This window comes from Lissotriton vulgaris, chromosome 4_1, assembly GCF_964263255.1.
Source record: "Lissotriton vulgaris chromosome 4_1, aLisVul1.2, whole genome shotgun sequence".
In the NCBI taxonomy this organism is placed as follows: Eukaryota; Metazoa; Chordata; class Amphibia; order Caudata; family Salamandridae; genus Lissotriton; species Lissotriton vulgaris.
In genome coordinates this window covers 1834744795-1834769950 of record NC_141691.1, presented here as the reverse complement: position 1 = coordinate 1834769950, position 25156 = coordinate 1834744795, and positions in this window count along the sequence as shown.

Genomic DNA, 25156 nt, shown 5'->3' with positions numbered 1-25156 from the left:
TGGATTGGTCCCAGTCTCAGCTAAGGTTCAGATTTAGAAGAGATTTTGAAAAAAATTCCAAGAGAAGGTAGGATCAGCAGGGCAAAGCAGCAGGCTGTGTCCGAGGAGGAGTTGTTGTCGTCAGGGAATGCTGGACAAGTTCTCTGAAGCTGTCAACAATGGTGGGGAATAAGCTCCAAGCAGGAGAAGCTGAATTTCCAGACCGATGAGGTCATCTTTGTCAATTGGGAGCCTGTCGCAATCGAGTCCGGTGAAGTTATTTTAGCTTGGGACAAGCTGTAGCTGAAGAGGGCGCCACAGCGCTTGATGCAGTCAATCGGAAGGCCCACTAAACAGGATTTGCTGCTGTGGAAAAAACATAGCAGAAGTTACAGCAAAGTCAGGTTGACCAGTGATACAACTCTGGCCTACATTACCTTTGCCATTGACTTGAAGGTAAGTCCTGGTCTTCTGTCAGTTCCTCTTGCACTTTTTGTTGAAGATGCTTCTAAATCTCAACTTTTAGGGTTAGGTGGGAGCAGCACCTCTAACACTTCTTCCAAGGTCCAAAAGCTGGGGTCCCAACTTGGAGGTTAGGACTCACTCCAGCGGAGGCATGGTGAAGGATTTCCATCAATATACTTCTGCCGGCAGAGCGCCCTTCTGTGTTTTTATTTTAACCCACACACAACTCTTTTGATGGGCCTCAGTCCTGCAGCAACCTAGATCTATATTGTGGTTCACAACACTTGCCAGTGCAACCTAGCGCTGACCTACAATGCCTTCACTTAGACATACAGAGCTGTATTACCTATTGGCATTTTTCATTATCTTGGAGAATGCTGGGCTCTAAGATATGCTGTTAGCTTTTCGTCAGTGCACTGGCAGCAGTGATGGGGTCTTTGAGTCCTTCTATTTTTATCTCTTGATTTGTTGAGTTGCTAATGCTGGAATCAGGGATCATGGCAGGAATGGTTGATGAGAGAGGAGGAAATGTAATCAGTTGATTAGAAGAAATGCACTATTGTGCATAGAGTTTAAAGTACATCAATGACTGGAGAGAAGCGGCAGTGCACGAGACAGAAAGGAGAGCTTGATAGTGGAAGATGCTTAAAGGAGATGCGAAGGGCAGCAAAAAAGACAGAAAAAGAAAGGGAACAATGTGTAAGGCATAGGAGTAGATTAGTGAAATGGAAGAAAATGGGGGAAAGAGTGCAAGCACAGAGGGGGATGATATGTAGGACAGAGAAGCTGGATAATAAGAGATGTTTATAAATAGAAAGAAAAGGATGTTGCATTGAAAATGTGAGATTCAGGAGATTTGGGGAAGCCAAGATGGCGTTTGAGAGAGACCTCAGCACTCACCTCCGCAGCGCTCGGCTCCTCCAAGGAATGCATACCCGTTGATAATGCGCCCCAGCAATCGATGTTGGCCCCGGTGGACTGTCAGTGCAGGGATTATCCAGGCCGATCACTGCGGAAGAAAGGATCGCGTCTTTCCTTGGGAGACGCTGGCTCGGCTGCTTCTCACTTCGCTCGCCGGCAGAAGCGAGATTGACACGAAGGGAGCCAGCGGTGGGTCGCCTAGCAACCACAACGCCAAGGCGAAGGAGGAAGCTCACACGAGGCAGGCAATGGCAGCGCGCGGCAGAGCAAGGAGCAAAGCTCGCTCCACTGTGCCTCTACCCTCGGTGACTGCGCTGCAATCCGGGACCAAGCCTGATGAGAAAACGGGGAAAGCAGAGAAAAAAAGGAGATTGTGAAACCCAAAACCCGGCTGGAATTCCGGTAAGGCTGACAGGAATTTGCATGACAATGTTGCTAAATCCCCCCTCACTAGTGGTCATTCCGTAGGTGGTGGGAAGAAACAGACTGTCCTTACAAGCGTTTTCCAAAAAAAGCGGATGCTTCTGTTTCAGTCTCTGCTGCAGCTAGTGGCAATAAGGATTCAGGGGGAGATGAGGATAAACAACAGCAGCATTCGCCTCCCGTGCACCTACCTGATACCGAGGAGACGCACACCTCATGGGGGTCAATTAGCAAGATCACAGTGCTGGTGCAAGATCTTCCCTTGACGGATGCCGGAAAAGGAGTGAGTGAAAAGGAGAGCCAACCTGCGGAACCACAACATATGCTTCAACCCCATCAAGACAAAACTGAACAGGGGTATCTGTCCCCCGATCCTACCGAAAACTTCTTCTCTCTAAATGAGGATTCAGACGGCTCCCAGCTCTCAGAATCTCCGAGTGAAAGCTGCAGGGAGGAGGGAGTGGATTCCTCACCAAGTGATGGTGGCCAGTATGAGAGCAAAACCCAGAGGAAATTAAAAAGAACCTCAGAAGGGAATAAACGTGATCAGTTGACAATACAGAGGAGGAGCAGGATCTTGGATGGGATTACTCAGACACTCAACCACTCTCCCAGTTGGGGGTCATGGCCCGACCAGTCTGATCAGGAGATCCCAGGAAGGTGTGCCTGCACAGAGGGGATCCATACAACCAGTTGAAGCTGAACCCTCATTTACCACAATTCTACACTCTCTAAATGCCTTCCAGAGCCAGGTGAAATCCGAGAACAGATTAGCTCGCATGGCTGGTAAAAAACTACAGGGCTTTGTAAGGAAAATCGATAAAACATGCACCGAGATCGCTGAGAGAATGAGCATGGTGGAGACCCGAACGGAGGTACTGGAAACCACAGTTGATGCCCTTAACCCCTTTAGTGCTAAGGACTTATTGTTGTTTTACTATCATTTTCATTGAAATGAATGGGCAGTGCATGACGAGTTACCCTTGTCATTAGCATCCAAGTGGTTAAAACTCAGGTATCCGCACATGACCACACAGTGACAGACGTCATCTGGAAACTGGAAGAGGCAGAAAATCATCAGCAGTGGAATAACCTCCGAATTCTTGGGATCCCCGAAAATAGCGAAGGGAACAACATACGGGCATTCACCATCAAGCTTTTCAAGAACCCATTCCCCGAGCTGAAGCAATGGGACTGGGACAGAGAAATCCAGCGTGTACATAGATTTCCGCTCTCGCCTCCTAAAAAATCACGCTCGGAGCAGAATTTTCCTAGAGTCATCCAGATATTTTTCGGGAACTTCCTACTCAGACAAGCAATATATGACCTAGCTCTTCCGAACAAAAAAAGGTCCTGGGAAGATTACACATTTTTTGCGAAACCGGATTTTGCACATGCTACGGTCGAAAGGCGATGGAGGCTTCGTCAGCTGATTACACCTTTCCAGAAAGCAGGGGCCCTTGCTTTTCTTCAGAACCCAGCCAAATTGAAAGTGGTATCACAGGGCCGAACCTGCTTTTTTACCTCCGAAATTCAGGCGGAGCAGGCACTGAAAGGTAATTTTGCGGGCCCAACTAGGGGTGCTGGGAGCCTACTGACCAAGTAGGGGGCTCAATACCAAGAGACTTCGAGTACAGGAGGGGTGGAAAAGGCATTGTTGTGGGGCACATAGAAAAATATGTAATGATCAGGAGAATAGGGCAGGGCCATTGCACTAGGTAACCGGTAACAGCTCTAATGATAACATGGCCAAGCTAAATATTGTTTCGCTTAATATCTGTGGCCTCAATGATATCAAAAAAAGGCAGAAGGTTGCAGTGGGGCTGCAATTAATGGAAGCTAACATTGGTTGTATGCAAGAGATGCATATTGAAGGCTCTCAGCAATATTTGCTCAAAACGTTGGGTTATAAGCTTATCATTGCTTCAACACAGGGTGTCCGAAATAAGGGGGTTGGGATTTTAGCAAAAGGTGGGGGGCTCCAATTCAGCAGAGTGTTGGCCGATAAATTCGGTAGATGGACAATCGCTGAGTGCCAGTATAATAATGGGCTAAATAAGATGACACTCTGCACCATCTATGGTAGTGTCTGCGATGAGCCAGATATGCTGACTGATATTTCCAATGAACTAACACACTGGCCCCTACCCCTGATTGTATGCAGAGATCTCAACCAACATCTTCCAGGGGACTGGGCAATTGGTTCTGAATTCAAATATCATGGTAGAAAACCAAGAGTCTTCCAAGCACTAAAAGATATGTGCATAGTACATGGCCTAATAGATGGCTGGCAACATAATCATATAGGAGATCCTGGATTCACATTTTATTCATATTCACACTCCCGACATGCACGGTTAGACTATATGCTTATGTCGAACTCATTGAAATCTTTGTGCACAATAGAAAAACTCCTGCGTGTGTTGTCGGACCATAGTCCACTGATATTAAAATTACTATGCACTCAGAATAGTCGTCCGATTACGACCTGGACATTTGAAAGGGCTTTATTGAAGAGTGAAAACTACTGTCAACATATGAGGGGGTGGATTCCGGGGTTTATAGGGGACAATCTGGGTAGTGCACCTATTACGATAGTGTGGGGCGCCCTGAAGGCGGACATAAGGGGTGAGACACTGCAATTTTCACTTTGGTCAAACAAGGAAGGAAAACTCGATCTGGCAGCACTACAACACAATCTGGGCAAAGCCGAGGAGGACCTGATTAAAGCAGCACAACAGGGCCAGGTGCTAGATAACGTTTTGGCTCAGGTAGCCGTCGCTAGAAATCTTATCTCAGAAATATTAGTTGAAAAAGCTATCATCAAAGCATCGATATATAAAGAGAAAGTATACGAGTTAAGTGAACAGGTTGGGCATCAGCTGGCAGTGCGTACAAGATAAGAGATATCAGCTGGTACTATAAAAGAAATTCAGGATCCCAGATTAGCATTAAGATCTGAACCATCTGAAGTAAGTATTTTCTCCAAACCCAGCCGGGTGAGGAGTGTTTTATTTTCAAAAATAGCGAAAAGATTAATTGACCTGGAAGGGTTCAAATACGAACATTAAGATAGGGCACAATCCTGTACCTATCCCAAGAAAATAGAAAAACCATAGATTAAGAAAAGGGGTAAGTGGAAAGAAAAAGGTTTTACAGGCAAGTAGAAATTTCTTTGGAGCCAGAGAGTGGCTTGCGATTTAAATAAACAATTCCGCAAATCTCAACCAACAGTGTAAACAATTGAATATGTACAATGAGTTACATGTCACACTGTTTCTAAAGCGTCAACGTTTCGATCCCTAAAGCTCCTAATGAAACGGGATCATCATCAGGACTGTTTTAGATCACTGTTGGGGATTGGTTAGTGGTAACAATATCACAACCATACCAGGCGCACAGCTGATGTTTACGTTATTTCCCCCTCTTCAATAATTCTTCTAATTCAATCTTTGTTCTTGATTCTCATATTTATTCTGAGATTTTGTTTCACATGAATTCCTTCAAATTATATATCATTACATTCTTGTTGCTAACTTAGCACAATGTTTTCCAATGCATGAAACTCAAAATCAAAAATATTATAGTACGTTTATAACAAATAATCGACGATTGCTGAATTTGTTGGCCCGATGCAATCGTCGATTATTTGTTATAAACATACTATAATATTTTTGATTTTGAGTTGAATACTGTTTTAGATCACTGCCTGTTTACAATGCGAACGCCTTCACGGGTCCTAGATCAGGGTTGTGAGGGCATGATTGTTCCTTGTTGGGGAGAAGGTGTTTAGTCCATTTCTCTTTTCCGGCTCTGGGAGCGGGGTGCTTGCTTCAATTGGAAGCAGCGGCAGGTGTGAGACAGGAACGCGAGGGTTTCCTCCCTTTTTGGTTTGGCGGAGTCAATTGGCTCCTTTGATTTGGTCCGCAGGCTCGATACTGACTTCTCAATGGAAGCGGCGGTGGGTGGGAGGAAGAAACACGATGGTCTTCTCCCTCTTCGCTGGCAGCGCAAATCCGCTGTGTCTATATTGTTATCTTCCGTTATATTACAATCCCTTAGGACCCTTGATCCTTTTAATAAGTACACGACCCATGGTCCGAAGGCCCCTCTCGGGTTTCCTTGTTTTCGTAAAACCATCTGAAGTAAGGGCATCGTTTCAGAAATATTATCAAGACCTATACACAGAACCTGCAGTGGGTCCGGGGGACCCATATTCATATCTAGATGTAATTCCAGGGACTAGATTTGAGAAGGAAGATCAGAATATGCTGGATGATTTACCTCACTGGAAGGAGATCCTCCGCTCTTTAAATTCGTTATCCAGCGGAAAGGCAGCAGGGCTGGACGGGATCCCGACAGAGTTTTATATGAAATGTATAGACCAACTAAAAACGATAATGGTAGAACTTTTTATTCATATATTTCAGGGGGGGGCCACCCGCCTCATGGTCAGAAGCTAAGATTGTGGTTTTCTTGAAAAAGAATAAAAACCCTCTCGATTTAGGATCATAACGCCCTATTACTCTGATCAACGGAGATTCTAAAATTTATTCGAAACTCTTAGCAGCTAGACTTGCACCAAATATAAACAAAGAAGTATCAAATTACCAGCATGGGTTTATACCAGGAAGGTCAACAATAGACCATGTACAAAGGGTAATCGCTCTATTCGATTATACAGAGTGAGTCAACAGGAGACCCTATGGCGCTTATCCTGCTCGACGCGGAGAAAGCGTTTGATAGGGTCTCCTGAAGATTTTTATGGGCTGCAATGTCTCATTGTGGAATTACTAAAAGATTTATCACTGCTACTCAAAGGTTATACGATAAGCCAAGCGCCAGAGTTTTGGTCAATGGGCTCTTATCAGAGAATTGTGCGATTTTGAGAGGGACCAGGCAGGGGTGCCCTTGCTCCCCTCTTCTTTTCGCGATATATATTGACCCATTTATCCGGTGGCTGGATAAGCTTGTATCAATACCACCGATTCAAATACGTAATCACAACACCAAAATCTTAGCATACGCCGATGATATCGCACTTGTCACTAGCGACCCCAATAGAGCTATGCCTGTGATAGAAGAAGAGGCGCATCGGTTTGGGTTAGTGTCTGGCTACAAATTGAACTCTAGCAAAACCCAGATTGTTCTCAACAACAAAATTGTGATGAGAGGCTCAAGAGTGACTGAGAAGGCCATATATTTAGGTGTTAACATAAGTGCCAAAATAGAAAATAATGTGCGTAAGCTCTTGGGGTTCGGGCAATACTCATATTATACTCCAGTGAGCCTTAACCCGTTCTATGCTCATGACGGAGCCGCTCCGTCATGAGCCTCGGTTGAGCTGTGCTCATGACGGAGCGGTTCCGTCATGGCCCGCTCGGCGCGCCTGCGCGGTGCGAATTTCGCGCCTGGCTGGACGTTCCATTGAGCGGGGCGGGCCATGACGGAACCTCTCCGTCATGAGCACAGCTCAACCGTGGCTCGTGATGGAGCGGCTCCGTCACGAGCATGCGAGCGCCGCTCGGCCGCCCCGCCCCCTTAGCACTGCGGCGGAATTCCCGCCGCAGCGAAGGGGTTAATAATGATCTACCCGAAATTTTCCAGGATAGCTGCATAAATAGATAGGTCTCGGCCGGAGTGGTGCAGCTGGGCTGTTTTTATGCACCAGGTGGCTTTAAGATGTTTGAAGATCTACATGTTGAATATATTATTAGCCACAGGGTTTTTTTAAAGTTTTTGCAGGTTAGAGATTTTTTAGCAAAGAAATGTGGCGGCCAGTGCAATTTTCAGAATAATCAACTGATTGATAATCTTTGTAAAAAAAAACACACCCAAGATTGGGGAAATATATGAAACCCTGAACTCAGCCTTTCCAGATGATATGGACAAACAGTCTTCTGTTTGGTAGGTCAAGCTGGGAGTTCAGCCTATAATCCCCCGCCGTGCCTATGATTTAGCTCAAACATCGCTAATGTCCATAAAGCTACAAGCACAATGCTATAAAACATTATTTTCCCTATATTATACACCAAATAGAATCGCCAAATGGGGCACTGGGAAGGGAACTACGTGCCCACGGTGTGCATTGTTCGGGGCTGATATTATACATATGATTGCCACATGTAACACGCTTAATATCCTGATCAAAGATATATCTAAAGTTTTATCAGAAGTGTGCCAAATAAGAGTGGATGTTTCAACGGACGAAATTGTGTTGGGTGTAGCAAACTGTGGGCGGCCAATAAACATACAGGGGTTGATTTTTGTGGCTATGGCAATCTTGCGACTCTGTATTGCTTCAGCCTGGCTCGATCCTAATCCACCTGCCTCCCAACAATGGAGGGCCAGGCTACTTGCGACCTGCAGCCTTGAGGTGGCAATCTATAAAAATAAAGGCTCTAATAAAAGAAGAAGGGGTATGCTGATCTGGGCACCACTGCTGCAGTGGATTCAGAGACATACATAGGTTGCCATTCATTTATTATGATCTCGTATTTTTTTTTCCTGTGTGCTTGCTGTTTTTGTTGTGTCCTTCTATCTGTTTCTAAAATATGTTTAACTAATGCAATGTATATATGGGTCACATCTCTGATTTATGTGTTTAACAAACTATGATGGATTAACTTCAGATTTATGATTGTAATAAGTCTCTCTCGTTTATGGTATGATCGTGGTCTTGGGGGGAGGGGTGGGGGGGAAGGGTTGTGTATATTATGAAAAATTGCGAATAAATAGATTAAAAAATATATATATAAATGGAAAGAAAAGAGAGCAGATTGATATGAGAAGGTGGGGCATTGCGTAAAAAAGTCAGAGGTTGAGGCTAGTGAGATGTGTAAAGGGATGAAAAGGAAAGCAGAGACAGTATGTAAGAAACTGATAACAGTACAGTGGAGGATATTCGATGGGGAGAGAACTGAGTGTAGAGAGCAAGAGAATACTTGAAAAGGGAGAAACAGGAGTGACATAATTGGAGAGCTGTAAATTGGGCAGATGAAGATAGCAGCAAAAGGAGAGAGGGGTAGCAGTGGATAGACTGAAAAAATGTTTGAAGGGGGAAAGACCAGAAAATGGAGAAAGAATAACACTGGATAAGATAGAGAGAGGTGTAGAAAAGAGAGACATTGGAGCAAGAAAGATAAGTGCATAAGGCTTAGAGGGAAGCAGAAAAGAGGGAGACATGAAAATGGAAAAGAGGAGGTGGTGGGAGATGTCAGAGGAATAGGGGAGTGATGGTTTCTGGTGGTGGAAGGTGGAAAGAGAGGACAGAAGGGTGATTAAACAGTGGAGATCATATGAAAAAGCAATGAAGTTGGAAGACAAGAGAAGTACTGGTGCAAGAGAGATCAAAATAAAGAGATAGTTGGCGTTGATTGAGAAATAAATGAATAGTGATGAATGGGAGCTGGAAGAGAAGGGATAAAGTGTAATTGTTGTAGAAAGACGTATGCATGAAATTCTATGAGACTATATACAGTGAGAGCAAAAGAGCAGGATTAAGAGGTGGAAGCACAGGAGAACTTGAAGTGAAGATAATAGGTAGAGCTGGGACTGGAGTTAGGAAATATCCCCATCCTTCTGCCATCTGAGCCATTGATATTGGTAGCCTTCATAATTATATATAAAGGGATCTTGTCATGCGCAAACTTAGCCCAATGGGCGTCAAGGCGCCTAATTCGAAAATTAGGATTGCATAATAAATTGTTGTTGCATGTTGCATGTTGCATGCAGCATAAGCTACAGTGAGCAGAGACCTTCACTGCTGCCCAAGCAGCGAAAACATTAAAGAGAACATTGGTTATTTGTGATTGAATGAGTTTGAACTGAATAAATAACTTTAGAGTATTCCTGTGAATTCTGGCAAATGACTTTATTGTACTCAGTTTGACTAAGCCGCTTTACCCAGTGCACAGATTTGTTCGGGCCGCAGCCCAGGTGATGATCAAAAAGAGCATACTGCTACTGTATGGCCATTTCCACATTTGTCTTCTTATCAGAAGATCTTATGCACTTCGGCAAAATGAAGGGCTGAGTTTTATATACGTTCCTCTGGCAGTTCTTACTACACACTTGCATGCCTACAGGTCTTTAAATTTTGATCTGTCTTAGATATGGAGCCCCAGAAAGCAAAGATTTGGAGAAATGTAAGTCATTTTGATCATCAAGGATATTGCACTGGTCTGGCAGGGAGTGGAATAAATGGCCCCACCACCTGGAGAAGGACCATTTGTTAAAAAAAGACAGGGATTTCAGTAGTGGTAAGAGAGCCGCATCTGCTTGTTTTTCAAAAGAATCAACAAGTTTCTGAAGAGGCAGGCTGTATGGATTACAGAGTCCTAATGGGGTGCGCAGATGACAGGCTATTCTATAGTGCGAAACGTGAATATAATACCATCTGGGTCTGCTGAGTCATGAACAACCTACCTACTTTATGGGTGGCTTTCCTACTTGAGACAACTGATCAAAAAAGAGTGATAGACCATATCAAACACAACGAAGAGATATGGTAGCAGATAACCTATTTGATGGTCCTCATCGCTTGACTCATGAAGGTCATTTAGCACTGCCAGCAAGATCAACTAAGTGCCTCGTCTAACACAAATTTAATTTTAACCCTAATTATTTCTTAGCTAAAATGTATAGCTTTCCAAAAGATTACAAAGACACCTATCTATATTAATAACCATTATTCAAAGATGGCTGATGCTGGAAATGTTCCCTTTCTTGCAGGATCAGCCCAGATTTGTTTTGCCTTCTTTATTTCAACCCAGTGTTGTTGGCATTATTATTCTGCACTTTACCCCTGTTTACCAGTTGTAAAGTGCTTGTATTCTCTGTTCCAAAAATGGTAAACTATTTATAAACCTCATTGGTACATTTAATTGACTTATAAGTTCCCAGTATGTGGTACTACAGATACCAAGGACCTGTAAGTTACATGTTGCAAGTAGGCTATAGCACTCATTGTGGCACCCACTACAGTAGTACATTAAATCCTGACTGAGGACTGCCATTGCAGCCTGTGATGCAATCAAAATCTACCAGTTTGACCTGGCAAAGTAACACTTTTGCCAGGCCTAAACCATCGTTTTTAGCACTTATAAGTCACCCTTAAGGTAGGAATGACTTATACGTAATATAGGGATGGGTGCATGTTTTTTAAAAAGTGTACCATGTACATTTAGGGTTTTGCATGTCTTGGCAGTGAAAATCCCTCAGAATCGTTTTTTAGTGTAGCAAAGCTTGCACTCTCATAGAAAAACACTGGGTTGCATTCTAACTCCTTATAATACATAGCCTCTCTTAGACCTGGCATCATTGGGGTGGGTTTCCCCAGTATTTTTGCCTTTGCCTCCTGTGTTTTTACTGTGTCTTGGACTTCGTTTTGCTGGTCTAGATGCTTTGGGCACTTTGCCACTGCTGTTCAGTGCCAAAGTGAAAGGGCTCCCTTTGTAAATTATTGTTATGGATTGGTGATTCCATGATTGGCATATTTGATTTAAAAGTCAGCCCTTAGTACAGTTCACTGTGTGTGCCCTTTGCCTGTAAATCAAATGCTGCTAGTGGGCTTACAGCACTGATTGTGTAACCTACACAAGCAGCCTTGCTTCAAGGTATCTGGCCTGTCATTGCAGAGCTTGTGTGCAGTGTAGTACTGCCATGTCGACCTGGCAAGTGCACCAACTTGCCAGGCCCTAACCTTCCCTTTTCTTACATTTTAGTCGCCCATAAGGTATGCCCAAGGTACCGTAATGGGCAGGGTGCAATGTACGTAAAAGGTAGGACATGCCCTGATGTGTGGCATGTCCTGATCGAAAAGACTGCCAATTCATTTTTCACTATTGCAAGTCTACCTGTTCACATAGGATAGACTGGGGGGTTTCCTTATAACATCTTAAAAACATAACTACTCCTGGGAACAAGGTTGGAAAAAAAAGTTTAGTAGGCCTGAACTCAGAATATTAAAATGTATCTTTTAGTGAGAGTGATTTTTACATTCTCTGTTTGAAAATACACTTTTAGAAAGTTGGTATTTTCTTGCTTAGCCATCCAGTGAGCCTCTGCAAGGATGTGGATTGACTGTCTGGCTTAGGAGTGACAGGGGCTGGGAAGGTGCTGTGGCTCCAGAGAGTCTGGATAAGTCAGGGCTTGGCTGAATAGACCTGGGCTGCATTTAGAGTAGCAGGAGGATATTTCCTTTCACCTGAATGGGACTGGTCTGCCTTCCACAATCCTGTCTCCACCTCCTGCCAGGAAGCTGAACCAGAGAGGAGAGAACTGGTTTTGACTGAGCCCAGGGCTTCTCCGCCACCAGAGAACAAACGTTTTTGCTGTATAAAAAGAGAGGCCCAGACCCCAGACTTTTAGATAACTTCTGGGAATCAAGAGGAACCTTTGCAAACAAGAAGACCTCGAGAAACTGAGGAGAAATACTGCCCCTGGGCTGTTTGCTGTCTAGGGCTGGCCTGCAGTGGCTACGTTCTGCCAAGGAAAGAGAAAAAGACTTTGCTGTTTGCTGTGTCCCCTTCTTAAGGAAGATCTCCAAAAGCTTGAAGAAGAGCTTCCCTCCTGTTCTGAAGTCTCAAGGACACAACTACTTCACCCCCAGCTCCCCTAAACTTCCTTGCTGGGAGTTCTGACCTGTCTAGAGGTGCCTGTAGCTTTTCTCGGCCTCTGGAGGTTGTTCCGGATGTTGGGAGCTGGAAAAACAACACAACAACAAGAAGCATGATGTATCCGCACCTGCTTCTGATGCATCGCCGAAGATACAATTGCAGCGCCTGACCGCAGCTCGAGAAATCGCGGAACGAGCATCAAGTGCACCAATCTCCGAAGTCAAAGATCACTGCACTGATTCCAACACAAGTTCTGCTGTGCTGCTGCAAGAACCCATGCAATGTCCTGGATCGTCCCATTGCATTGAGGTGCCAGGTCTGTTGCTTCATTGGGGGATGCAGTAAGAAACCAACGCATCACCTAGACATGCAGTAAGAAAGCGACGGATCACCTCCTCTCTGATAAGGAACCGACACATCACCTCCCCTGTGCAGCAGTAAAGAACTTAAGCATCACCTACCCCGGAGCAAGGAACCGATGCATTACCTTCCCTGAGTGTAAGGAACCAACGCAAAACCTTCCCAGAGACCCTTTTTGTTTATATGCGTGACGCATCCAAGGTACTTTGTGTGAAAAGTGTTGCATCTACAATTTGCTTTGAACTGAACTATTTCCACCATTTGAGAGTCATATTTTTATTACTATATTGTGAATGTCTGTCGTTTTTGGTCTTGTTTGGTTTAGATAAAGATTCCTTATTTTTCTAAACTGGTGTGGTGTCCCTTTGTAGTGTTTTCACTGTATTACTGCATGTGCTCACAAATGTTTTACACAATGCCTCTGAGATAGGCCTGTCTGTGCGTGCCAAGCTACCAAGGAGGTGAGCAGTGGTTATTTTACAAGTGTTTTCCCCTTACCCTGACTGGGAAGAAGGGTCCCTACTTGGCCAAAGGTACATGCTTCTGCCAACTTGAGAGCCCCATTTCTAACAGCCTCAATTTGGGACTTGCTAGAAAGATTATTCAAGGTCTCAATTGATTAGGAATTCAAACTCCAACCTAATGGTCAAGCTGAATTTTAAATTACTATTTTCAGAATGCCACTTTTAGAAATTTTGCATTTTTTTTCTTTAGATAAATGTTCCTTTCCGCCAAGTGTCCAGGGTCACCTGCCTGTTAATGGCTCTCCTGAGGTGTGATGTGTATCCCATCCAGACAATTGACAAAGGGCCGGGGTGTGGAGACTGGCAAAATGGCAGCGGAGATGCTTTGCCCCTGCCCTGATTACACTTTCAATGTGCCTGTCTTGGCCCACAACCTGCCTTTGTTTCACCAGCTAGGCTATATCCAAACCTAGAGAAAACGGAGAAACTGACCAGAACCAATTTTAGAGTTAGACAAACTGGTGTCCTCCATTCACATGGCACTGCCATAAAAGTGGCTGCACCTGAATTTGAAACCAGAAAACTCCTAGACCTGTGAATATCAGGAGGAATGCCAGGATGTATGAAAACTCAAAAACTAATTAACAGATTGATGCAACTCACAGAAAAGTATGCATTCTGAGTAAAATTCTAGCTTTCTGCTAAATTTACTGTATTTCTGTTCGGCCGTTTTTGGATGTAGAACTGTCTTAAATTCCCAATGAAAATTCATGGTGAAATGGGGTTTAACCCCTTCACTGCGGCGACTATTCTGCTGCAGCGCTAAGGGGGAGGCGGGGCCGCGCGGCGGTCCCGTGGTCGTGACGGAACCGGTCTGTCACGGCCCGCGGGTGACCTGTGCTTGTGACGGAACGGTTCCGTCACGGCCCCGCCCGCTCTTCAGAACGTCAGCGCAGGCGCAGAATTCATAACCGTTCCGTCACCAGCACAGCCCACCCGAGGCTCGTGACGGAACGGTTCCATCACGAGCATGGGAGGTGTTAAAGACCACCCCATATTCTCTGCCCTCACTTGACAGATCAACCCAAATAATTTCAGAAACTCAACCTGAAGCTTTTTGGTTTAACGTCAAGACAAAGAAGTTTGTGGGGCAAATTAATTGCTAAATGTTTGTGAAGACTAACTGAGTTAGAACAGTGTGGGTGTACACCTTCGGTGTAATGCATTTCCCTCACTACGCTTTTAACACAATGCTAGGAATGTCACTCATTTCAACTAAGTGAGAAATGTCATGTATGCAGCAGTATCCGGCTCAGGTAAGCGCGGTGGGGAGGTGAGGCATGGCAGGGCGCGGCAGTTGGGGAAGCGGACAGACGACGAATAGGTATAATTTATTTATTTAATTACACCTATTCTGTCGTCCGCCGATTCCCCTTGCCGTGCCATGCCCCACTCCACCGCGCTTACCATTGTAGTTCGCCACTGAATGTATATAGAGTATGCATGTGTGTACACTGCACGTCCATAGGTCGCACATATTTACATGTTTAACACTTATTAGGTCAGGCGTAAACTACGCATTAACAAGTTACAATTATCGAAGGTCAACCAGAACAGTAAACTCATTACTTAAGATAAATGCATAATTTGTGCCAAAGGTTGTAGGTGTTGGTCCTTTGCACTAGTTTTTGGGGACAAGGAGTCTCTTTTTCGTTATCAGACTTTGACTCTGATGAAGATACAGAAAACACATAAATGAGAAATAAAGTTGAATATAAATATTGGAAAACAGCCACAAATCAAGAATTCAGGAATTTAAAGTACTTGTAGAAGTATCCTCATGAGACATAAAGAGTAGGGTGAAGAAAGACACATGAGGAGAAATCATGATGAGGCAGCCTTGATACTAAGCAACCCCCACACTTGGCAGTTGGCAGTGGGTTTCTATGAAAAAGTTTGCTTTGTGAATTTATTTATTTATTTACAAAGTAGCTGTATATAAATTATACAATTCAAAAAAGAGGAATACATAGTATGGCGCTTAAAACTCTGAAACGATCTGAAAACTCGAATGTTCATGAATAGGTCTGGATGGGCAATTCTTGAATTATAAAATGCAAAAACTTAAAGGAGTTTCATCCCTTTGGCGTGACAGACGAACTTGGAAAACAATTTGTGGAATAAAAAGGATAACATTGGATTACTGTGGTTTAAGTGTATTAAATTAATACCTATGTGCATGAGGCTGTGCAACCCGTTCAAAATTTGCATAACTGCAAGTCATCAATTGTGTTTTTGTCAAAATGTACAAGTGCTAAAGGAATGGAGCACTGTCAGGTGCATGCAGCCAAATTTGAATAAAAGTCAAACGGAAAGTTAAGAGTAAAAATGCAGGGTGTGCGCCAGGCTACTGACAGATTACAGTTTATAACTCACCGTCCAACCATGGAGGCACCCCACCGATACAAGGAGCAGACACAAATTTACGATTAGGATTTCACGTTAGAGGCTGTTTACCGGAGTTATAGACTAGGAAGAACATTAGTGCAGTGACAGATCAACTTGGAAAACAATTTGTGGAATAAAAAGGATAAAATTGGATTACTGTGGTTTAAGTGTATTAAATTATTACCTATGTGCTTGAGGCTGTGCAACCCGTTCATGATTTGCATAACTGCAAGTCATCAATTGTTTTTTGCTTTAAAAAAGGGGCCTGTTATCTTTTTACATTTTTACATTTTCTATGAATAAATAAATAAAATGCCTATAGTCAATTACTTTGGGATGGATCTCAAAATCACAATTGCAGTTTTGTTGCACCGAACTAAGGACAATTTGCACTACTCTCATTTTAGGAGTCCAAAAATGGGTTCAGTATCTGGAAGGGGCATGTTGGAGGAGTCCTTTCTGAATGCCGAATCTGTATGATATGTTTCAAAATGTTTCAACTGAAATATAGTAGTAAAACATTGAAAAGTTTCTGATAACTCAAAGACGGTGTTAATCCGTTTGCAAAAGGTGTGAATTTAACAATAAATGTTGGGGAATAGTCAATGGTCCATGGGACCACAGCCAACTCTGGAAAAAGAAGCTTTTCTTTTTCAACACAGTGCCATTTTCTTTAAAAAAAAAAGGACCATATTCATCAACAAAAGTTTGCTATATTTAAAAGTAAGCACAGGTATCGTGGTCAGCTGACCCCATTAGGTGACCATCTCAATGATGGTCTCCTATCATGATGAGTCACAGTTTACAACGTACTGAATTCATATTTATGAGGTAGGTTGGTTTGTGACCCACTGCGATTCACAATTTTGCGAACCCACCTATTGCTACATAACTCGATTCATAAAATGAATTCCTGGTCGCAATCGCGACCATTAGTTTGCAACCAGTAATCCGTACATCAGACCCTATACTTTTAGCCCTAAATGCAAATAAAGGATGGTCAGTTTTAGCACTTCCCAAGCAGACCTTTTCAGAAAAAGGAGGTTCTGAACACAAGGATTTAAGTCTTTGGTGTTGTATTCCATATGGCATCCAAATGAGGAGGCCATATTTCCGCTGTGACTGCACGAACTTTGCTCGGAGTTAATAATCTTCCAAGACACTCTTATCAGCAGAGGAATTTACAGAAAAGTAAGGAACCGTGAATGCTATCTCTGAACACAGTGTACTGCAGAAAGAAAGAGGCATTTCTTATCTGGCTTAAGTCTCATCTCGGATGCACTCATGTCTACCCAGGGAATCATATTAAAGCCGCTTTAAAAATAATTTGCCGTGTCCATATGTTTCCACTAGACTTTCCAGAAAGCCCTGCATTCACACCATTCCAAAAACAAACAAAAGACAAGTCGCCGGCTTCCAGGCCTGCAGGACAGGCCTCGCGAAAAGCGATACACATTTTGCGGTGAAGGTTTAAAAGAGGACACCAAAGTCCTCTCTGGGATTCATTAGGCAACAAAGTCCCAGAGAAGATAAAAGTTTCCATTTTCTGAAATGTAAATCAAAACCATATTCATTAGTATCGCAAAACAAACATGCTAGTCGTTACCACTTGAAAAGCCGGGCTAAATATGTACAAGAACAAAACGGGCGCTACATCTGGTCCTCGGTTGGAAAGCTGGCTTTTGGGTTTTATCTAAAGCGCTTGTCTCTCTTCCACGGTTGGCTTCTCGGGGTGTACATTTCACAATGAGCCTTTTAGCTGGGATGGGATAAACAAAGATAAAGGCGGTGCCTATCTTCTAAGAGCTGTAGTGCTGTCTCAGTGCCAGGCGTTCATTACCGTCTGAGGTCAGAGAGCAGCTGGCTTCAGAGATGGATTGTGCTGGGAAGGAGAACCTTAAGAATACACGTGCTACAATCTTTGTGCACCTTGCTGCTTTCAGTAGATTGCAGGGTGCCTGGTTCCGAGGATTGTGGGACCGGGGTCGGAATGAAAAATTAAAAAAAAAACAGTGTGCTGAGAGATCAGGAGAAGACCGTGTGGCCAAATCTGGATGGAACGTCTGCGATGATAGTGTGGGCAAAGCTGGCGTCGTCTGTGTCGCTGCTTAGCCTGTGATTTACCTAGCATCTGGCATTCTCTTTCCACATGGTGTTTGTTTCTCATAAACAGCATCAGCGGGGGCAGGGGGGGGGGCGCGGGATGCGTCAAGATATCCGACGTCCCATCCATCAGCCGCACAACCTGGACGCGGCCTGTCAGCGGGATGAGACGCCCTTGTCTCTTGTCTGTCACTGCTCGGCTTTAATTTGCGTTCTTCATCAATGCTCCTTATTGGAATTCGGAAACTGATCACCGCAGCGTCATTAGCATGCCCTGTTTTGAATCCCAGAGGACTGCAGGCGAGCAGAGGAAGGGATGCTGGAGTCCTGCGTTGAAGCAAATAATGCCCGAGGGGGCTGTGCTTGTCAACATGCGCTGAGGACGGCAGCTGGATAATGTTCAATATCATATTCCTTTATCAGGGAACATGTGCAGGATTCTCCCCTACAACCTGCAGAGCCCCAAACATTCCTGATATTAACTACTCAATCTCTGTCGTTTTCCGCAGAGTGCAGCTGGAGGCGCGACATGCCTCGCACTTGTTGGAAATATAAAATGCACGCCACGCAGGCTGCTGCTTTTGAAGTTTAACTGAGGAAATCATCCTTTCGCAAGCTTTTCTGAACTATCAGCCTGATTCATCAAGCTGAAATCGGTTCGCAAAGGGCCAGATTCTGAGAATCTGGCCCTTTGCGAGCTCTATTTTTGCATTTGGGATTCATCATCCCAAATGCAAAAATCGGTAATAGCGATGTCGCAATGTTGCGAGGAATTACATTTAAGGAATCTCTATTTGAGATTCCTTAAATGCAATTCATCATCCATTAAAAAATTGCGAATTCGCAATATCGGCCCGCTATTTACCGCAAGGTCAAACCTCGTGGTAAATAGCGATAACTCAGAAAAATGCTTTTAAAAGCATTTTTCTAAGTTGCATGTTGCACACACACATGTCCTTTGGACATGTGTGTGCGCAACACCTGTTTCAATTTGCATTTAAGGGGTGCTACAGGGTGTCCTTTGGACACCCCTGGCACCCTTTAAATCGCTATCTTATTTGCGATTAGCTAATTGCTAATCGCAAATAAGGAATACTCCCCATTCATTCCTCTGGGCCTTTTGGCCCATAGGAATGAATGGGGAGTTATTCCTTATTTGCGATTAGCAATTTGCTAATCGCAAATAAGGATTGTGTAGGAATCCCAAATCTTTTTGCGATTCCTACATGAATCCCGTTTTGCGAGTCTGTAATAACGATTCCTTATGAATCGCTATTATAGACTCGCAAAACGGGTCTATGATGAATCAGGCTGTATGATCTTTATACTTAAAGTGATCAAAAAAGCATACCACTAATAGCCATCATTTTGATAATGTCTGCAGCGCCGCAATTCAAAATGACAGCTCTCCCTGTATTTTAATAAATTCAACCTCTTTAAAGCAGTATGAAAACAACTATATGGATTGGTGCACTCTCCTGCGCTTTCTGCATAGCGTTATTGTAAAATAAGCTAGATTCTGAATTAGGAAGACTCAATAAAACCTTGGAACGTTACTGGGGTACACCCCCAAATCCCAGATCATAGCATAACTAATCTAACTCTGATCCAAGAAACATCTTAAGCTCTCTCGTGAATGCAGTGTTACAGTTATGACCAAAAAAGGGAGTTTTCTGTGTATTAGAAACAAGTGTGGTATTAAAAAAGTAATGCCTGGTATTTCCAGGTGGGGTAATACCATTTGTTTCCGGGTAGTATTGTCCTCAGTAAAATGCCTGCATGTTATGCCCCATTTCATAGCCACCTTTAAAGTGCCAACTTGTGAGCCTGCAGTGTTACCTATACCCCCAGTATTTGTAATGCTGTGTACACTTTACTAGCCCAGAGTTAGCAGGCTACTAGCCAAGGACCCCATAAAGCGAGACATCATTTCCATGAATTAATTTTTTTGTGTTTCACGGATGCAGGTTGATGGTCTTTACCTCGTTCAGCTATAATTTGCTATTCTTTCTATGCAAAGAAAAACATGCTACTGAGTTATTGAAAGATGAACACGTGCTTTACACAACACATACAAAATAAACAATTCTATAGTACATTGTTGGTGTTCAGAACGTTTTTATTTCAGGTGTTTTCCTACTCCTCTCCATTGGGACTGGTACTTTTTGTACATGCTTTTGCAGTGCTTAATTTGTAAAATATGAAGTGCAGGTGCTCAAATGATTGTTGGAGGCCACCCCTACTTTTCTCTGGCTTCACCCACTTCCTCCACTGGCTTCACCCACTTACTATATTAGCTCCACTCACATCGTCAACTGGCACTGCTAAAGGTCGGATGTGATATATACCTGACCTGAATTTCTGCAAGGGAGCCTACTCATAATAAGGTTTTGATAGGAGGTTCCCCTGCCCTGTGAACATTTTGAAAAAGATTAAATTAAAAGTGCATTTAAAGCACAATTTTGGAATAAATTAGCTAAAATCACTAATGCATTGAAAAGGGACAATTTCAGTGCTGTATGTGCTGATTTGGTGAAAGGACAATACTGGGGTAGGGTATGCCATTTTTAACAGAGTCTATGAGTTCAAAGGTACAGCTTTTACATAGTTTAACCATCTGTACTACCTTACAAGCAGTCACAACTTCCCCTGGACAAAACTCCAGTCTCTCTCCAGGAAGATGATTAATCACCAGAGTTATCTTGACATTTTAATTTATGCCTGAATATTACTGAGGCCAGGAAGGAACTCGGCAGCACTGCAGCAGGTGCTTTTAAAACAAAAATATACTGGCAAACTGACGCCCCCCCCAGTGTTACATGAAAGAATGAGACAGAGCTGAGTTACAATGTCAATGCATGCAGTATAATGGTGACTGGACCCTGCAGTGCTCAGCCTGCTGACATCTTCATTTGCCCTTTACTGTCCTCTCAGTCTGTGTGTCAGCCATAGAAGAAAGGGTCACATTTAAAGCCCCCTCCCCCTTAAAAAACCTGCAAACAGAGTATCAAACCTGTCCTCCCTCCCAGGCAAGGCTAACTGACAAGAACTTGAAAGGGACGTACACAGGAGCCCCGTCGTGTCCTTTAAACTTCGAGGCCGCCGCCTACTTGCATTGTCGACCCCAGGGCCACGGCACACACACTGACTCACACACTGCACAATAGTTATTGCTTTGAACTTCTGGTGATGTGTAGAGCTAAATATAGACAACAGGTGAAGGAAGGTTAAATGGCACTGCGCATATGCTGATGTGATGACGTAAGTGTAGCTGACAGTGACACGGAGTGTGCGCCTCGCAGGCCTCTGCCATTCGAGCTGGTCATTTTATCTCTTGGGCTGACTGAGGCGCTTTCTTCGCATGTGAGGATAGAGTGAAATGCCGCCCGTGTACGTTTCCGGAGAAAGGGGGGGGAAGGAGATGGAGATATGCTCTGCCTTTTGTACTCTTGACCCTATTGCAGAGTCTAGAGTGAGAGTCTGAATCTGAGGTGTTCAGCGGTGCCTCGGTAGTATTAGACCAGTGGGCTGAGGGAGCACGGGGTTTATGAGGACTATGTGGGAGGGAGTACTGGTGAGAAGGCGGCCCTGTCAGGACATGCCATTAGTGTGCATGGAGTGATGAAGGTAATGCTCACAATGTTTTTATTCTATTATCAAGGGAGCTGAGGGCTGTTGTGTTAGAATCCGCGTGCACCCACACAGGAAGTCACATTCCACAGTCCCCTGTAGCTTTCCCTATAGACGCAGGTAGCAGCGTGCAGTGCTCCGCCTGGGTGGGCATTGGCAGGCCAGGATCGACGCAGTGTAGGCTTTCTGAGGACAGTGAGGAGCCATGATACATACGATCCTAAAGTGTGCAATCATTCTGTGTTCATTCCCTGAGAATCAAGGCACCCTTCCTGTGGCGGCGCGTGCACAAAGCTGCCAAGTCCAGGATTACAGGCAGCACATACCCAAACGGCTTATTTACAAACGTCAGGACGCCGGCCATCATGTTTTGAGTGGAGTAGTGCACAGCCTAATTAATTAGGGCAGGCTGAGCCAGGCCTACTGCCAGGGCGGCTCTGCCTCACCTGGGTCACAGGTGACTGGTGCGGTTACTGGTGGGTGCCGGGCGGCACTGGCCCGAACTGCCAGAGTCAGACTGGGTCACTGCCACTGGCCAGTAGAATTAGCACTCACTGTCTACACTCACTTCTGACAGCGGCCACGTCGGTCCTCGGCTACTCAGTATGTCTTGTCTGGTATCATTCTCATTCATAGCTGTTTTTCTGGTAGTCAGTGCAGGTGGTGAGAGGTGAGGCCGTGCGGGGTATGCGGGTATGCGAGTGCATTGCAATCAGTGCAATCTGAAAATATCTGTGCATGCTGCTTGCCGCACACAGCCCCAACCCCCGCAGATTGGTGAAACCAATTCAAAACTGAATCCAGCCCGGGCTGGCCTTCAACATCAAAATAAGGGCCGGCCACGCCATTATCATCATCATATCAATTAAATTCAACATATTATTAATCAGTGAAGTCAAATCCAATATCCAAGTCTGGGACCTCACTCACTGTCTCATTCAGGAAACTGCTCTGTCACTGACTGTTAGGCTAAGGCTGCTGCAAAGCTGCCTCATTAACTGATTAGGTGTCCCACAACATCAAACTAAGGGCCGGCCGGCCACGCCATCATCATCATCATCACATAAATCAACAAATATAAATCAGTGAGTCGAATCGAATATCCGAGTCTGGGACCGGACTCACTGTCTCACTAGACCCGCTGACTGTTAGGATAAGGCTGCTGTGCAGCTAGCTGCTTCATTAACTGATTAGGCTGCAGCGCCTCAGCGCCTGCCTTGCCAGGCCCTGCCTCACCTCCTGCTTCTGCTTAGGCTGCACGTAAAAGAGAAATGGGTAACCCAGTTGACCCTTGTAGGCTTGGGCAGTAAGCAATAAAGATAAAAGATAGCTACAAGGGATTTTGTTTGTTTCTTAATTTTGTAGCATTCTTAGGTTAGTTGTCAAAAATCTAACCCCAATGTGTCCATAGGACAACACTCAAACTCTTGTATGCTTAAAGCAATCAATACCAAGCAGGAAGATGGAAGAGAGAAAAGAAACAAAGAACAAACACACGGGAAAATGATTTTCAAAAAGGTATTGTATTGAATAAATCAATGGATTAATATACAGGGATAAGCAGAACAAATCAATGTTAGCAAAAATGTTATGGACAGACGTTTGCACAAATCAACATGTCAGTTCATAACAACTCATCAGCTCCCTTGATTGATGAAAGATAACCAAGTCCAATAATGGGCGATGGTTTGCTTTTGATGCAGATGAATTGCATTGGAGTTGATGATAGGGTCGACGTTTCGGTCTTGTTAGCTGAAGTCTATAACACCATCATCAAGGTAAGCGCAATTCTTAGTTAGTCGGCGTATTCTATCACAGGAGTACCGATCCTGTGATAGAATACGCCGACTAACTAAGAATTGCGCTTTTCTTTGCTGGCTTGAACTCGGATACAAAAGATCCGTATCAACACTGAATCACTAGAGATCAGAGCTCATTGTTGAGGTCCAGACAAGCGACTCGCCTTCTCTGAATGATTTCTACTCAACCGCATAGGGGCACCTTTTGCAAAAAAAATTCTGTCCTGATGATGGTCTTATAGACTTCAGCTAACAAGACTGAAACGTCGACCCTATCATCAACTCCAAAGCAATTCATCTGCATCAAAAGCAAACCATCGCACATTATTGGAGTTGGTTATCTTTCATCAATCAAGGGAGCTGATGAGTTGCTATAAACTGACATGTTGATTTGTGCAAACGTCTGTCCATAACATTTTTGCTAACATTGATTTGTTCTGCTTATCCCCGTATATTGATTTATTCAATACAATACCTTTTTTGAAAATCATTTCCCCGTGTGTTTGTTCTTTGTTTCTTTTCTCTCTTCCATCTTCCTGCTTGGTATTGATTGCTTTAAGCATACAAGAGCTTGAGTGTTGTCCTATGGACACATTGGGGTTAGATTTTTGACAACTAACCTAAGAATTCTACAAAATTAAGAAACAAACAAAATCCCTTGTACCTATCTTTTACCTTTATTGCTTAGGCTGCACATCTTTATTTTAACTGATGATGATTTAGACCTAACAACCAGGCCCTGCCTCACCTGGTGCTGTTGTACTAGTATGTACTGTAACTGTAGTGTCTACTACTCCTCAACGCGGCCAACCCAATGTCGTCCAGATTGAGGTGCCTGCCTCTCTCACTCAGAGACTTTGAACAGCGGCAGCCGTGATCCACTCCACATCCACGATGACTCAGTGAGGTCAGGTGCGGCTAGGTATGCCGGGTGCGTGGCAAAAAGCAGCAAATGCGTGCGCATTTCAATGAAAGTCTGCGCACACTGATGCTGCCGCGCACAGCCCCAACCACCACAGAAGACCAAAGACCTGCCCAGGCCTCGGTTTATAGGCAACTAACTCACTGTAACTGACTCCCGCCCACTGGGCTGGGCGGGGCCAGAACTAACTTGTAGTGTGACTCGTGCCTCTGACTCGTGAGGAAAGGAAACAGAATAGGAGTCAGAAAGAAACACAGTAAAGTATTTTAAATTAATTTCTTCAACATCACTCAGTCATCAATAACACGAGCAACTGCATACTGCAAGCAACCAGTACACAGTACGTAACACTCTTAACTAAACAGCAGCTCTTACGGTACAGCAGCATTCACTCTGTGCATCTAATTACTATCAAATAAATTACGTGCACTAAAGGCGTGTAGACCCGGCCCTGATAAAGCCCAGTAAGCGCCGGCACAAATTAAGCACTGTCCTTTTGGAACTCAAGTGTGAGCAATATACATTAGTTGGCACTCAAGTAAGAGCAAAACTTTGAATGTTACCAATGATTTTCAAGGTTGAAGGGCACGAACAGCATCTCCAAAGGTCTAGGTAGACGACTGACCACAGCGCCGTACAGGAACATCAGGTCATAGTGAAGGTTGCCCCTCCATGTACAGGACCGGGAGACCGTCACTAGTTTCCCTTGCTAAGGACGAGCCCTGCATGTACGAGCAAGTGAGGGAAGATGAGGCTATTTCCTGCGTCCATAGTTTGCTGTTCACTTAACCATGGTCTCCTGGTACTGAGGAGGCTTGCTCATGCCTTTCTCCAGTTTTTGTGGTGGTTTAGCAGAAGTGACCATGTACCCAAACCCGATGAGCAATTGTGTAGAACAGAGCTTATCTGGCCCACTGCCTCCTAGCTTCTTTTGGCTAGGACTGGATTTGCAGGTGATAATATATTTCTTAACACTGTGAATGTCTGATTTTGTAGCCAAACATTTTCTTTTGCCCATTTATT